A 16,617-nucleotide genomic window follows, 5' to 3' on the forward strand; every position below is an offset into this window, starting at 1 on the left:
TATTAAACGAAATGTGTGTGAATGTGTGTGAAGGGGATGGTTTTATTTTTCATATTCTAATCGTGTTGAAGTTTAGAAACGCCATCAAAACCTTTGTAGTTGTGACCAAGAATCGTAAAGCTAATAGGATTGCCCAATCCCATAAGACATACCGTCGCCAAAATTATCGATCGCACGTGGTCGCTTATGACGTAAACGAAGTCCTCTAACGGTTTTTGCGTATTCTGTCAATGTATTTGAAGGCGTATTAAACCGTTGTATTTTGTATTCTTTGAAAAATTAAAATAATTTAAACTAGTGAGTAGTGCGCTTATGTTTGTGTTAATTGTATTTCTGTAAAAAAAACTTGGACAAAACAGTGTTTTTAAGCTTTACTAAATACTTTAAAATTGTATGTGCTTGAGTAGCGAGAACTGAGAAAAACAGTATTTTTAACCTTAAACAAAAACTTTAAAAGTTTTGTGTTCGTGTTGCTTATTAGCGGTGTTATTAGTTACGAGGTTAGCTCAAAATATTACACATAATAATATAGGTAAAGGTAAGAAATACATTTGTTTTACCTTTTTCAGTGGGTTAAGTTACATCAAAAAATAGTTAAGTATGCCTGGTACGAGATGTGCGACGTATGGGTGCAATAACAACTATTTTGATGAAAAAGCAAGTTCTCGAAAGTGTAGTTTTCATCGCTTTCCCAAAGGGAAAGATCTAGTATCCCGAACTATTCGGAACGAGTGGATAGTTCGATGTAGAAGAGAGGACAAACTTAATCCAGATAAAAGCTATGTCTGCTCAGTTCATTTTATTGAAAATGATTACGATAATAAAATGAGTTATTAAGTTTTTTTTTCTTGAGTAACACATTAAATTCACCACAAAATTTAAATTTTAGGTTTACCTTTAAAAAAGATTAAAAAAAAAACTGCTGTTCCCACCCTATTATTATTTAACCAGAAGCCACCGATACAAGCAGGATTATCTAAATCGAAAAGACTTCATTCCAAAAATGCCAAAAAAGAAGCTCAGCAGGTATTGTCTGACCTTTTAGCAACATCATCGAATGCTACAAGTGAAATTCTAGGGAAAAATCCATCTCCAGAACCCATGCCAGAACCCCGGCCAGAACCCATCTCCGAACCCCAAATAATAAATTATAAAGCTAAGTATATGAATTTGTTGGATAGATTTAATAATTTAACCAAAAAATATTCTTTGCTGGAAGCTAGTTCTATTAAAGCTGAAGGTTATTTTATCAATAGTAATAAAAAAAATAAAATTCTTAATGACCAATATTTCAAAACTAAATATTATAAATCCCCAAAATCTAAAACAACTGAAGAAATAGCACCCATGACAATATTAAAGGCGGTACTTACCCACAATCAAATCGATTTATTGTCAAAAAAAAAGAAGCGATTAAATCGTTTTGTTCGCTAGTTTTGTGTAACAATATTTAAGTAATACATGTATTTCAAGATAATGCATATAAGCCAATCTTGATTGCAATAGTATTATTTTTACCCTACCTGAGACCCTACCCTATGCTACTTCCCAATAATTATTAAATGTTGATATTAAATGAAAATAACGAGTGATTATCCAAACAAAATGCTATATTAGCTACTCAAAGTACTTCAAGTCTATCAAAACTCGGGTCATTTTCAGGACTTCAGGACTTCACCTACGTCAGAGTCAGCGAGAGTTTTCGCATTGCACTTGCGAACAGATTTGGCGGATTCGGCAATCCCATTAGGTTTACGATTCTTGAGTTGTTAACATAGGTTTATTTATTATTGTAAAAACATCAAGAGGGGTTCCTACTCCACTATCTTCCAGTAGACTGCGTACATCATATTCGGGCCTATTATTAATATGACATGAAAAAAATATACCGTCCACAGTTAGGATTACGTTATTTCTATCATTCTGTGGTGTCTCTTCTTCTTTTTTCTTTCCACAGTTGACAGGTTATTACAATATTGAGCGTTTTTGTTTTCCATATATCACCAATCATAAAAACAGTATTTTGTATAATGTTTTTTTTTAAGTAAACAGTATTAAAACGCAAAATAATTTTCACCGTGTGGTAGGCAACTCTACTCACGTCTCCTTTTAGAGGGTTGATCGCTTTCTTTGCCCCACGAAGTGGAGCGTATCGTCAAAAATAATCCAAGCGGTGTAGGAGAATCAAGAGGTAAAAACTTGGCAATGTCGTCGAGCAAAAAAAAAAAACAAAGCGTTTGCATTATTTTAACGCAATCTTAACAGCGAAGATATCAGATCGCTTAGCACGGTCGAGTGGAAAGACGGCTTCAGTCCGCCAGTCGCAATCGGTGCGCGTTCGGTGCTGAAAGTACTTTGCCGTGATTAAAATCTTATCGGTAATCGGTGCTTCGGTGTGTTGCCTACTTTAGCGGTTTAAAAAAGAAAAGTACGTAAGCATGTGTGTGGTTCGCTTTTGTCGGTTTTCGTCGGCACTTTCGCCCTTGTCACTGCTTTTCGCTGCGGGGAACAAATTGTATTTTTTTTTGTTGTTTCTTGGCTCAGAAGGGATTTATTGAAGTTTGTTTTGCATTTTGAAGTCATTTTTTCTTTAAAAAAAAAGTAAATCATTTTTTTGGTAACAAAGTTTTCAAAAAAATGTTTTCTTAAGAAATTATGTTATTATAAATTATTTAAAAAAGAGATTTATTGAAGTTTGTTTTGCATTTTAAAATCGCTTTTTTTCTTTAAAAAAAAGGTAAATCATTTTTTTGGTAAAATTATTTAGTACTATTTTCTTTTTTTTTTGCGTAAAAAGGTAGATATTTACATAAAAAAAATTCTGAACAAATTTTACAAGAAACGAAATATTATGGTTAATAGTACATATTTGAGTAAAAAAAAATAAATTATTAAGAAAAGAGGTTTATTGATGTTTGTTTTGCATTTTGAAATCGTTTTTCTTCTTTAAAAAAATGTAAATCATTTTTTTGGTAAAATTATTTAGTATTATTCTCGTTTTTTTTTTGTGTAAAAGGTAGATATTTACATATAAAAATTTCATAACAAATTTTACAAGAAACGAGATATATTGGTTAAAAATACATATATAAGAAGATACAGTGTGCATTTTTTACACAATATTTGCGGAGGTTTCTTAAGAAGTTAGATTATTATAAATTATTTAAAAAAGAGATTTATTAAAGTTTGTTTTGCATTTTAAAATGGTTCTTTTTCTTTAAAAAAAGGGAAATATTTTTTTGTTAATATTATTTAGTATCATTCTCTTTTTTTTTGGTGTAATTGGTATTTTGGTATTTACATAAGAAATTTTCAAAACAAATTTTCCAAGAAACGGAATATATTGGCTAAAAGTACATATTTGAGTAAGAAAAAATTAAATTATTATAAATTATTAAGAAAAGAGACTTATTGAAGTTTGTTTAAAAAAAATAAATCATTTTTTTGGTAACAAATTTTTCTAATAATTATTTACAAGAAATGAGGTCTATTGGTTAAACATACATATTTAAGTAAATATCGTGTGCATTTTTAAATCAATATTTCCGGATGTTTCTTAAGAAATTAGATTATTATAAATGATTTATTTATTTATTTATTTTTTGAAGTTTGTTTTGCATTTTAAAATCGTTTTTTTTTTCTTTTAAAAAAAGGTAAATCATTTTTTCGGTAAAATTATTTAGTACTATTCTCTTTTTTATGTTAAAAGGTAGGTATTTACATAAAAAAAATTCAAAACAAATTTTACGAGAAACGAAATATATTGGTTAAAGTTACATATTTAAGTAAAAAAAAAATAGATTATTATAAATTATTAAGAAAAGAGATTTATTTTAGTTTGTTTTGCATTTTAAAATCGTTTTTTTATTAAAAAAATAGGTAAATCATATTTTTGGTAAAATTATTTAGTATTATTCTCTTTTTTTGTGTAAAAATGTAGGTATTTGCATAAAAAATTTTCTAAACAAATTTTAACAAGAAATGGAATTACATTATTATAAATTATATTTTATACAAATGTTTAAAGAAATTATTGAATAATTTATCTGAGAATATATCAGTACGTAAAGTAATCAAACAAGAACACCTTATTCTACCTTGAGCAAGAGAAATAGAACAACCCCCATTACGAGCGGTGCGAGGTTAGTTATTATTTATTTATTGTCCCTTTGTTCTTGGTGTAAAAAGGTTTTGAAATAATTTCTGCAACTTTATTTCAAAATTTGGGAAACAAACTGCGAAAATAGAAATGAAGTCATTTTTAAGAAATTGTAAATATCGAGCTGTTTTTTCTTAAAAAAAAGAATAAATCTTTTTTTGGTAGAATTATTTAGTATTTTTCTCTTTTTTTTATTTGGATTTGTCACTTCATTTCGAACTCAAAAGTCAGAAAAGACATTTTACCAAATAACTAATAAATTAGTAATAAGTTTCTTTTTTGAGGTTGTGGTGGTGCCTTAAAAAAGTGTCATAAAATACTTTTCATCATCCTCAACTTTTAGTAAAAAGTTTAATCTTGTGTTCTCATTAGTTCTCATTAGTATGCTTCAAATACTTAGGTTAAAGTGAGCAATAAGCTAAATTATTATGTACTGTGATATTCTCATTGCTTTTTGTACTTAGGTAATCCACTTTGTGAACTAACATGTTCACTTTCCTTTAGGACTAGATGATTTTGGTTTTACACTTCCCGTATCGAATATGGATTCCACAAGTCTGCAGTGATTTTGATGTTTGAGAGCTGTTTGCTTATTTGTATATTCTTGGGAGGCCTTTTTCCAAAAAACGGCATATTTTTGCTCTATCACGTCATTTTTTTTATAGCGCTCTATATCTAAAAAAACGTTATTTTTTAAATATACATGACATGAATATGTTTGCGAAGATGAAGATAACTTCTTTTGTAAAAAAAATCTAATTCGGGCATAGATGAGTCAGATTTCACACCAGATTTCAGATAGACCCAGAACGAATTAAATGATTTCATTAGAGATTTGCACCTTGCAAAGGATGCATCGGAATTCTTAGCGTCCAGATTTCGTGACAAGCATCAAGCTTTTACCGGGATCGCGAAAAAGAGTTATGTCATGAGTATTGCAACAAATTTCCTGAATTAGTTTCATAATTAGGAAATGTGCCAACTAAGAGTAGTTTAAATGGCGTTTTATTGGTAACGAACTGGCCCCGGTTCCCATTGCATTTAAAAGAAACGTATGAAGATTTAGGACTTCGGTTGAAGAAAATAAATTACCAAAAACATCAGTGGATGCTTTGTAGTGACCTAAAAGTGCTGTGCATGCTTCTAGGTTATACAAAATAGTCGGGCAAGAGATAGACATTGGACTTTTCAGAACAAGCCTCACACCTGGTAGCAAAATGTATTAGTTGACCCCAAAAAAGTTTTACTGCATCCTTTTCGTGTCAAACTTGGCTTGACGATGCAGTTAGTTAAAACCCTATACTAAAATGGATAGTGTTTCAAATATTTGTGTCAGGAATTTCCAGCCATATGTGATGTCAAGATAAAAAAAGGTATTTTTGTTACGCCGCAGATAAGAACGTTACGCAAAAACAAGGATTTTCAAAACACAATGACCACAACGCCTTGGTTTCATTTAAAAAAGTAATTGATAAGTTTCTTGGGAACTCTAAGGACGAAAACTAGAAAGTATTTTTTAAAGAAACTTCCACAGGTCACTCTTTAGAAAACTTCTGGATTCCTCCTGCGTCTGTTTTTGCTGAGTCGATCCAATAATCCAGTTAGCTTCTTCAGAGCTTGACTGCAACTGGCTAGCATTTTATTCTGTACCTGCTTATATACCGTTTCGGATGGCTGATTCCCATATTGGTGGCAGGTGGACACCTGAGTCGCGGTTAATATTTCTGTTTCGTTGATAGAAGAATTGATTACATGCAAGAATTTTAGTTTCATCGAATAAAATGTTATCTCCGGTTTCGTGATTTTGATGAGTTTATTTGTCTTAGTCGTAAGGTTCTTTCGTGTTCTTTGAGCCCAGTTGATATTTTTCGTCCGGTCTCTCCAATGTATTCGTTTCCGCATACTCATGGAATACTATAAAGATAGATTTTTGAACAAAGTTGTAAATCTTGTTTTGACGTTATACTTCTTTAGAACTTTTGATATGCGGTCAGTGATGTTTTGAATGTAAGGAAGGATCATAGTGGCAAGTGTAGCATTGCTTTCGGCATTGTTATTGGAAGGTTGTGCTGAAGTGTATTTTTTGATGGAACGCTTAACATCTTTAATGTGGAAATTATTAGAGAGAAGAGCAGAGCTAAGGTGTTTACAGTAAACCTACGCACGCAGACCGATGCCTTAATGCATGGACACATCACCATCCGGCCCAAAAATCATCGGTTATCAACTCTCTTGTTTACTGAATATAGAATTAAAACATCTTACCTCTGTTCTTCCATCACAAAATACACTTCACCACAACCTTCCAATAGCAATGAGGCCGAAAGCAATCCTACACTGTGGTCCTTTCTTACATTCAAAATATCAAAAGTTGTAAAGAAGTATAACGTCAATACCAAATTTACCATTTGTCCAAAAATCTCACAACATCTCAAAGACAAAATTCCATTTGAGATGCCAGCAGTTTCAATATCAACTAGGCCCAAAGAACACGAAAGAGCCTTACGGAAAATCACGAAACCGGAGATAAAATTTTATTCGATGAAACTAAAATTCTTGCATGTAATCAATTCTTCTACCAACCAAAAATCCGAGAGCTACACAGTAAAATGCAAGTCAGTATCAGTCAGATTCTGAAGAAGCCAACAGGATGATTGACGAAACGTCAGCAAGTTCCAAAAACCGACGCAGGAATCCAGAAGTTTTGTAAAAAAAACTAGAAAGCATTGTTAAAAATATACAGTTTTGGAAATAAAAAAAATCTATCAAAAAGTTTAATTCTGTAATCCTTTGTAATGAATAATTAATTAGTAATTATTATAATTAATAAATATCTAACGTGGTATGTGCTACTATTGTTCAAACTATTCAAATATTTCGGTTGTAGGATTATCGAATCTGTGCGGTATTTAAAATTTTATCGCAGGCCGGGAATTAATTGATTCTCGCCGCCGACAGAGGAAACTTAGCAACAAGTCGCATAAAAATTCATTAGCCAATACGGAACAAACATACACGAAAATTCGAATGACTAATTGTCCGTATCGCATTCCGCGAATATCACGAATATAGTTGTAGTGCGAATAATTACGTTTATATGGCATCATCCTTATTTCGAACGAAATAAATAAAATAATAACAAACAACATTCCTGTGAATTATACTGTCGATATCGGACGGCGACAAATGCAAATTAATAATAATGTGCGTTTATATACGCGGCTGTGACGCAATCGACTCTTGGAGAGACGACGCGTGTACAATTTTTAACTTTGTTTTGAACGACGGCTCATACAATGTCACTTTAATTCAGGTTCAGGCAAAAGCCGTCTCGGCAATTTCTCAGAGCGCTGTCGAGCTTTGTCGGCACAATAACCATGATATGATATGATATGACAGTGTTTATTTCCATTGACCTTTAACAAAAGTATCGGATAATATCAACAAGTAAAAAAAATACATTGGAACTCTAAAATACAAACTTTAAAAACAGATACGTGCAAACATACATCAACAAAAGAAAAAAAAAGAAAAACACACAAAGTATATCACACTGAGAGATCGGCATTACTACAATCAAAGTATTCATCAGTAGAATAAGAAACATTCTTATTCAAAATGGGCTTTAGTTTTTGCTTAAATAAATGGACAGGCAATATCTATTTCATGGACAAAGGCAACTTATTATACAGTTGTATTGGTAAAATCATAGAGCTGTTAGCTAGTTAGCGATTTTTTTTTAATACGTAGTCAATTTGGCCTGTCCAGGACAAATACCCAAACCCAAATACTTGAGAACGTTAGAAAACTACTGTATAATAACGATATTTTCACGAAGATTATACCAAAAACAAATTAATTGAGGTTCTACAAAGCTTGAACCTACAAAAGGAATATGTCTGTGATAAATATGCAAAAAATCTAGGGCATACAGTTTTAAGTATATTTAATCCCATTGAACGTGTTTGGCATCTGCCATTCGTCGTGACAATGTTTTTCCCCGTGTTAACTCCAATGTCCTCAAACTTGTAGAAACCGAAGTTTTTAACATCCCTCCACAAAGTTGAGCAAATTCTGTTAAACATATAGAAAAAGCAGGACAATCGTATATCCATATTGCAAATAATATAGAACAAATAATAATTAGAACAGGCGATGATAGCGATAGTGATGCTGATGTATTATGTGAATAATTTTAATTAATATAAGTTGATAATAAAAATAATTTGTAATTTTACATACGTAAATGAATAAATATTGTTTAGCATCTTTCCTAACAAAACCGCAAATAATTAAATTCTAAGCAAAGTACGGACCTGTTCGGCCATACTTCATTCTTACAGCTTGCCCGGTTCTTTCCTTAATTCAAATCAGTTAGTTACTTTCTTATATCTATGAACAGACTTTACCAAACACCGCAACATTATAGGATGTAATTTTTTTTATATTGTGTATAAATTTATTTTATGATAATGTTAGTTATTTGTTTTGTTTGTTATTTTATCCTCAAGATTTATTATTTTTGTAAGCCATTACTTTTTATTTGGTGTTTTTCAAGTTTTTTTTATTTAGTTATTTTTTATGTTATAATTGTATTAAATCATAAAATGTTTAAAAAAAAACAAAATCCCATAGTTTTTATTAAGCGATAATTGTTTAATTAAAAAAAAATGCAATATAGAAAAAAGAGAGATAAGGTAGATTGTTATTCTCGAAGGCTATACAGCTAGTTTCATAAAAAACTGATACGGTTTGTAAAGCGATACCGATACTTATGAAACAAAATTATTCGAGATTTTTGAGAAATGGTTCTATGTACGCAGCGTTGAATTTAAAACCAAAGTTTGCGGCACCGAAGCGTACCTTTCGCTAGAAAATAGATTAGATTTTTGTTGCGATTTTTTTGAAGTCACGTGTTATCTATTTGAATCGTTCAGCGCCTTGTTTATCTAGACACGCAATGGGTTAACAAAGATAAGCCGGTACAATTTACACTTGCGTGCGTTTTAAGACAATAGTTTGCAGCAAACGAGTTACACAAACATTCGAATTAACGCCAGGGAACGACTACGTGAATTTCAATTTGAAGATTTTGTTACATTTAATCCAGTCAAAATATACAAAAATAAGTCAAAAATTTTAATCAAGGTCAAACATACAAAATTGAGGTTTTTTCCATTTTTTTCGAAAACAGTAAGTTTTATCGTGAAAATAGGTCAGACCAAAGTTATAGATCGTACAATTCTCTACAAAAATCGTTCAGGCACTTTTTTCTCACGACTCACCATTCGTGAGATATCCCGGTTTCCACTATTAGAAAATTAACATGGTTTCTGCGGTAGGTTTACTCCACGATTTATTGTAACGAAGAAAATTTGATCAGATCGTATCCTATTGATTGAAAGTATGGTAATATAGATAATTTTCAAAGTGCAATAGATAATAGTGTACTAATACTTCAACAATTATTTCTTCATCTTCATTTCCTTCTTCTTGCGCAATCTCTGTTCGCTGTTCTAAGAAAAATTAACGCATCTCTGTTGTACTTGCAGTTACAGAAATTAGCATTTAGCAGTTTTTCTGGATCACGCGGGAGTAGAGTTTGGATTTTTCCATGCAGATTTTACAAAATTCAAATATCTATATTTATCTATGCAATCAATTTTTTTTGGGGCACCATACATTGCAGGAACAAAACGAATTCCAATAAACAATCTCTTTAAAAGTTGAAATCTGGCTCACTTACTCGTGCTCTAGTATGATTATGTACTACCTTGTTACGTTCGAAAATCGATGAAATCAAATTTTCAAAAGTACCTGCGCCCGTATAAAAATTTTATCTCTCGGTAGCGGTAGTCCCTATGGGATCGCCTTTGGTACAGAAATGATCACCGTTGAAAAAAAAGTATTTAAGGTTTTTAGGTATTGTACAGGGTGTTCGCGATCTTCCGTGCAATACTAAAAAACATAATAAGTGCTCCAAATTTGCAGCTACCGACTTCAGACTTGGGAGAAAAGGAGAAGTCCGGACCCTCATTTAGAATTTTGATTTTTTTTTGGTTGTTCGAACTTTCCCAACAAGTCCCACGAGATGTGTAGGACACTTTATAAAGGAATTAAATTTCTTTAGAAATTATTACATACTGTAAGAATGATTATTATTTTAAGAGCAATCAGTGGCGTACCATCAATGTCTGCCAAAATAGACAGGTGAAATTCCGTATGCCCGCCACTGGCGTGTGTGGTAAAGTTCTCCGAACCACACACAGTTTTTGCATCCTTTTATGTAACCGTGCCGTGCGGCCTGTGTATTTTAAGAGAAACGAAATATACTTTGAGTTGTTTGTTTCTTTGCTTGCAAAGAAGCAAAGGTTGACTGCCACGAAAACATCACAGCAGACATCTTTGAAAAGTGTTTTTTTGAAAAATCGCTTCCCTAGGCCTTGGTGTGTTGGGGAGGTTCCCCACGTGCGGAGCAAGATGCAGGATGCAGAAACGCTTTTTACGGACTATACTGTTTAAGCCCTGGAATTTTTCATGTCGGGACCTATTTTCACGACACTCTTTATTGACACTTCCTAGTATGTAGGTAAAGTCTGTTCATAGATATAAGAAAGTGACTAACTGATACGAATCAAGGAAAGACCCGGGCAAGCTGTAAGAATGAAATATGGCCGAACAGGTCCGTACTTTGTTTAGAATTTAATGATTTGGGATTTTGTTAGGAAAGGTACTAAAGAATTTTTATTTATTTATGTATGTATTTATGTTTAAATCTAAAATAAAATTACAAATTATTTTTATTACTTACTTAAATTACTTAAAATTGTTCACATAATATATCAGTATCACTATCGCTATCATCGCCTGTTCTAATTAATATTTGCAATATGGATATACGATTGTTCTGCTTTTTCTATATGTTTAACATAATTTGCCCAACTTTGTGGAGGGTTGTTAAAAACTTCGGTTTCTACAAGTTTGAGGACATTGGAGTTAACACGGGGAAAAACATTGTTACGACGAATGGCAGATTTCAGTTGGTGCCAACCATGTTCAATGGGATTAAATATACAGTGGTAAGGTGGAAGCCTTAAAACTCTATGCCCTAGATTTTTTGCATAAATATCACGGACGTATTCCTTTTGCAGGTTCAAGCTTTGTAGAACCTCAATTAATTGCTTTTTGGTATAATCTTCGTGAAAATAAATGTCGTTATTATACATGTAGTTTTGGATTGTTGTTTTGTGTCACATGAGGAAGGGGTTTTAGTCAACTGTCTACTGTGATAACTTGCATTGTCCAGTACAATTACCCTATTAGGAGGAATGTGTGGAACTAGTTTTTAAAGCAACCTTCAAATAAATCAGCGGTGGTGTCTTCATGGTAATCCAGAGTAATATGTTTCGCAGACAGAGAAAGTCCATTTGGAATCCAACCATCTTTTGTTTTTTGTATGCATGAAGTACCGAAGTAAGTTTCGAAGGTACGAATTACCCAAGCGGGATAGGCCTGCGGCTAGACTTGCCAAAGTTAAATACTGGATTATGTCGTAAAAACGGTATATCGTTAAAAATGTATACACTAAATGACGAAATGATATATTTTATTATTGCAAACTTTATCACCCTGTATCTCAAAAGTTAAACCGTCCAAGACGTATGTCCACTGACACCAAGGCATGAAATGATAACAAAGGCTTAATACTAAGAATTCTGGCTCCATCGGTTAGGCTTAGGGTGCAAGTTTATATTTGTTTTGTAAAAATATTGCAAATTTATCATTTGCAATCATGAATTTGATACTTTTACATTCTGAAGTCAAAATTAACACGCAAAAACTGGATTAAATTGATCACGTTATTGATTGTAATATTTTTTGTGAAATCCAACTCAATTTTGTCAGTGCAGCTTCAACGACGTTACTATAGTATAATATTGCAGCACCTCTCCTCAGTTTGCAGGATCGTCACGATACACGTCTTGATCGCACGAAATTAAGGGCGATTGGCTGGGTAACGTTTGCACGAGGTGGTCAGCAAATAAACAAATAACTTTATTTAATTATACCCAATTAAACGCAGACATCCAGCAAAGCCACACACTGTTCAAGTGTCAAATTGATGTAAACCAAATTACCCTAAGAACAAGAAATCAACATTATCAAATAAACAAAATTAGATATGTTTCGTAGATTTTATAATACGTTAATCATTAAATATAGTTTTTAATAATGCCGCTGGACAAAGTAGAAATCACTGTTTTATCTTAGTGTTGCCTATATATTGATTTCTGGTTATAGTTATGTTGTTTGTTGATTTTGTTTGTTCAGGCATTTTGTAAAACTTTGTAAACAATTGTTTTTGTATGTACCATCCCAAGCTAATAAAGAAATATTATTATTAGTGTTATTTTGTTGAATTATAAAGAATTGTATGTGCAAATGATCTTATAACATTTTTTCTTAGATTCAAGTCATGATCATCTCTACGAAACGTGATTTTGCAGGAGATTTATACCTAATTAATTTAAAACCTGTGTTGCACATGTTAAGCCAACACGAGACAGCCAAGTATGATTGATTCACCAAGCATTTTCTTTGTAACAATTGGAAGAAAATATCTATGACTGTATATCTACTTTAAATCCCCATATGCTATCCTGAATTTGCTTGTAATGTGATCTTTCAAAAGCAGCCTACAGTCCAAGATCAATCCTAAACTTTTCGTTCAGTGTCATTAATTTTTATTTTAAAAACCAACGCTGCGGTAGATGATCGGATGCAATGTTATAAAAGTTATTATTTACTAAACGTCAGCTGTTATTCGAGATTGGAATTTTAGGTATTTTCGATAGCGAAATCCAATTTTATAATATTTTATGTTAATGGACGTTTTTGGCACCAGGCGCGATTCATTGTTCGGTGGTGATTCACGAATTCCCGAGAACAGTAAAAGCGAATCTTAATGCGGTTCGCGTAAAATACACAAACGCGATAGGTTTGTTTATAAAAATTTTACGACTCGTAAATTAAATCTCACTTGGGTTTATTGTTTCGCTCCCACGTATTTGGACGAGTGCTGCCAATGATAGAGGTCCGATCCACAATCTGTTTCATTTTATAATTCGTGATATATGTAGTTGTATTAATAAAATTTATATTCGATTGAAAATATTTACCATTTGTCACTAATTTTTTTTTCTTTAATTCATCGATGGTTTAGATATACTAACGAGCTCCTAAGGACCACTATGGAACTTTCGCAAAATCGATGTAATTTATTGTGAATACACCCTGTATCAAGTGTCCTGCACATCTCGTCGAACTTTAAAGTTACGGCAAACTTCGGCAAATATTAAAATTTGTACTGGTAATTGCAATTTAAAATTATATTTTTTCAAATGTCTCGCGTCCCCTGTATTATAGACGAAACCTTAAATTATCTCTCGACACAGTTTACGATACTGCTCATATCAAATTATCACATCTTTATTCGTTTTTCATTTATCGCCAATAATTCACCCACAAAAGCGGCAGTTTCTAGGATCTATCAGAATTTTTTGCCCACAAACGAGGTACCCTATTCGTACAATATTCGAAATATAGGCTATAGCCGTGGATCTCCTTAGTATCCTGGTACACGAATTTTTCCAATGGAGTGAGTGGTTTTCAAAAGCTACTTGTTTTCTCAAACCATGCAGTGCATGGTAATAGTAAATGACGTCATCGCTTCTAGATTGAGGGCGAGAAACAGTGTCTGGCGCATTTCACAGCATTTTCATTGCACGTCCAAAGGTCCCGGGTACATGGGGCTTGTAGGAATTGACACGCTAGAAGGTGCTCCATTGTCTGGGATTCTCCACATTCACACGTTTCCTCTTCCACGTATCCCCATTTCAGGAGGTTGTTCTTGGATCTCCCTCCCCATTTGGCACCGGAGTCGGTTGAGGGTTCTCCAGGTACCCCAGTCTAAGTCGGAGCCTGCAGGAAGTTTTTCTTTTATATTCCAGGTTGGGATGTCGTTGATTGCGCTGTTCCCATTTTGTCTTCTTGGAAGCAGTTTTAGAGGCTGCGAGGGCTGTGTAGGTTGCATAAAGCCTCGCCTTAATTTCAGTCTGGGCGCTGCCGGAATATATTGGTACATAGGATGTCTCGGGTCTTCACATTGTCTGCTTCGTTCAGCCATGGCTAGGGTTTCCCTACGTATTTGCGGTGGTGCAATTCCGGCTAGCACGTGTCATGCAGGACAGGGTCCAGTCTATGGGTCTATGGGATGATCTCTCCCATACGGGGGATGCATACTCGGCTGCGGAGTAGCACAGTGCGAGGGCCGAGGAGCGCTGGACATTAGGGTCTGCCCCCCATCGAGTATTTGTCAGTTTCCGGAGAATGCCGTTCCTGGTGTTGACTTTGGCCTTGGTTTTATCTATATGCTTTCTGAACATTAGGGAGCGGTCTAATGTAACACCTAGATAGACTGGGTCTGGGCAGTGTTGCAGTCTGATTGAGTTCCATTCTATTTGTAGTTCCCTTCTCGCCTGTCGGTTATTGAGGTGGAATAGGCATGTCTGCGTTTTCCCTGGATTTGGGCGGAGCTGATTTGATCTGTCAGTCTTGATAGGGATTCTGTTATCTGCTCATCTGTCTCTGCGATGTTTTTTGACTGGCAGGTGATATCTACGTCGTCGGCGTATATCAAGCTTCTTTGTGATGGGCCTATTGGTTGGTCGTTGGTATAAACGTTGAAAAGCATGGGTACTAGCACGCTACCTTGAGGAAGGCCTATAACACTGTTTAAACGGATGAGCTATATTTTGTACGAATTTTGATTCACGGTTAATAATTTACTCCCTCAATTTTGAGGGTTTTGGAGGAAAATACGTTTTTCTGGATGCCAAAATAACAAAAAAAAAATTATATGAATATATATAATTTCGTGATAATCTGAACTTTTAGTTCTAATTTATTTTATTTTTATACGAAATACCTCTGTTTCTGGAGAGAGTGGGACAGTAGATATAGACAGTAACATTTGGTGAAAAAAAAAGTGACCAAAAATTGTTTATTTAACTCTCGGATCAAAAAATATCCTTCATAATGGTTTTATTTTTTACACGAATAATTCTCTTAACACTGATGCAAATTAAATTGGGACTGATGAAGCGGTACGTTCAAGCTTTTAATAAAGATGGAGCGTGCTTCAAATACCTACTCCTTCTTCATTTACTGATGTTATAAAAGGTTTTCTAGGAAACAACGTCTTGGTGAGAGCTTCCACCAAGATATAAAAGAAGTGAAATGCAGACGTCAAGGTAAAAAATAAATGGACTTGACTATCGTTTGATTCTTTATTTAATTTAGAATTTTTAATTTGGTTTTTGTTCTTGTACTAATAAAAAGAATGTTTAAATCAACCGAGATGTACATTTAGGACTCCTAAATATTAAGGAATCAAATGTCGAAATCAACTTTCAAAAGTACAAAAATCGTCGGTCTCTGTTGTCTTTTTATTATTATCCACTTTGTAGCTGTATTACGTCGCCATAGCCTGGAGCACCAACCAGTCCAGTAGCAACATGCACTCCATTTTTAGTAGGGGATTTATTCTGTGCTAGGTAGCGGTAGCGAAGCGGTCTGCAATGGCTGACTTTGGTTTTGAAAGCGGTGAATGTGATCAAGGTGCATTGAACAGTGAAAAAAAATTCAGGGTCCCAACAGGAAAGTTATTTCGAAAACTTCTCGAGTTTTCGAAGATCGTATCAAGGTAGGTCTTTTTTCAAGCAAACGGTAATCTTTTTTAAACCGAAGAAATATTGGATAAGAAATGGAGAATCCTGAAAAAACCCTACACACTCATCCAAGACAATATACGGAAAACTGGAAGGAATTTACTGGGAATATTATCACCAGTTTGATGAAATATATAGGGAGGACAAAACAATTAACCTCTCTAAAGTAATAACGTCGACAGCAGTTCCTGTTAGAAGGAAAAAAGAATTAGAGGCCCCTTGCCGAAAATAAGAAAGATCCATCCGCTACCCCAGTGACTCCGCAGATGGAAACCATTCCACCCCGTATGTTAAGTTTCAACAATTCATTTTATCGGTATAATTTAAAAAAATTAAGTCAACCATGTTTTCATTTTAGAGGTCCCAGGACTAGGGAGTCAAAGAGTGGAATATTTTATCTACAAACAAGAACAATAATAATTATTTCTTATGAAAGCATTAGTTTCTCTTCTCATTTCGACCCTCATTTGCAATATCCACTTCCAGGTGTGCTAGCTTCTCTTCTAGCACCTCTTCTAAACATATCATCGAATTGTTTTAAATTGTAAAGTAGACTTCTTATAATAAGTTTACAGATGCAGGCCTCGAAAATATTCTAAGAATAGGTTCCTTTCATAACTCTTTACAGTCTTTTCGTAATACTTCTCATTTTTTGGTATTGATATTGCC

At 33.5% G+C, this 16,617-nt stretch overlaps 1 protein-coding gene across 1 annotated transcript in view; it reads left to right on the forward strand.

The window, feature by feature from the left end:
• Positions 1 to 2,283: 2,283 nt before the first annotated feature.
• LOC132697095 (tubulointerstitial nephritis antigen-like) overlaps positions 2,284 to 16,617 on the forward strand; it is a 62,880-nt gene continuing 48,546 nt past the window's right edge. The window contains exon 1 of the mRNA XM_060662383.1: positions 2,284 to 2,428. The gene's annotated coding sequence lies outside the window, so the exon portion shown is untranslated. The remainder of the gene's footprint in view (positions 2,429 to 16,617) is intronic.

This window comes from Cylas formicarius, unplaced genomic scaffold (assembly GCF_029955315.1).
Source record: "Cylas formicarius isolate icCylForm1 unplaced genomic scaffold, icCylForm1.1 PGA_scaffold_10__41_contigs__length_53128322, whole genome shotgun sequence".
Taxonomy (NCBI): Eukaryota; Metazoa; Arthropoda; class Insecta; order Coleoptera; family Brentidae; genus Cylas; species Cylas formicarius.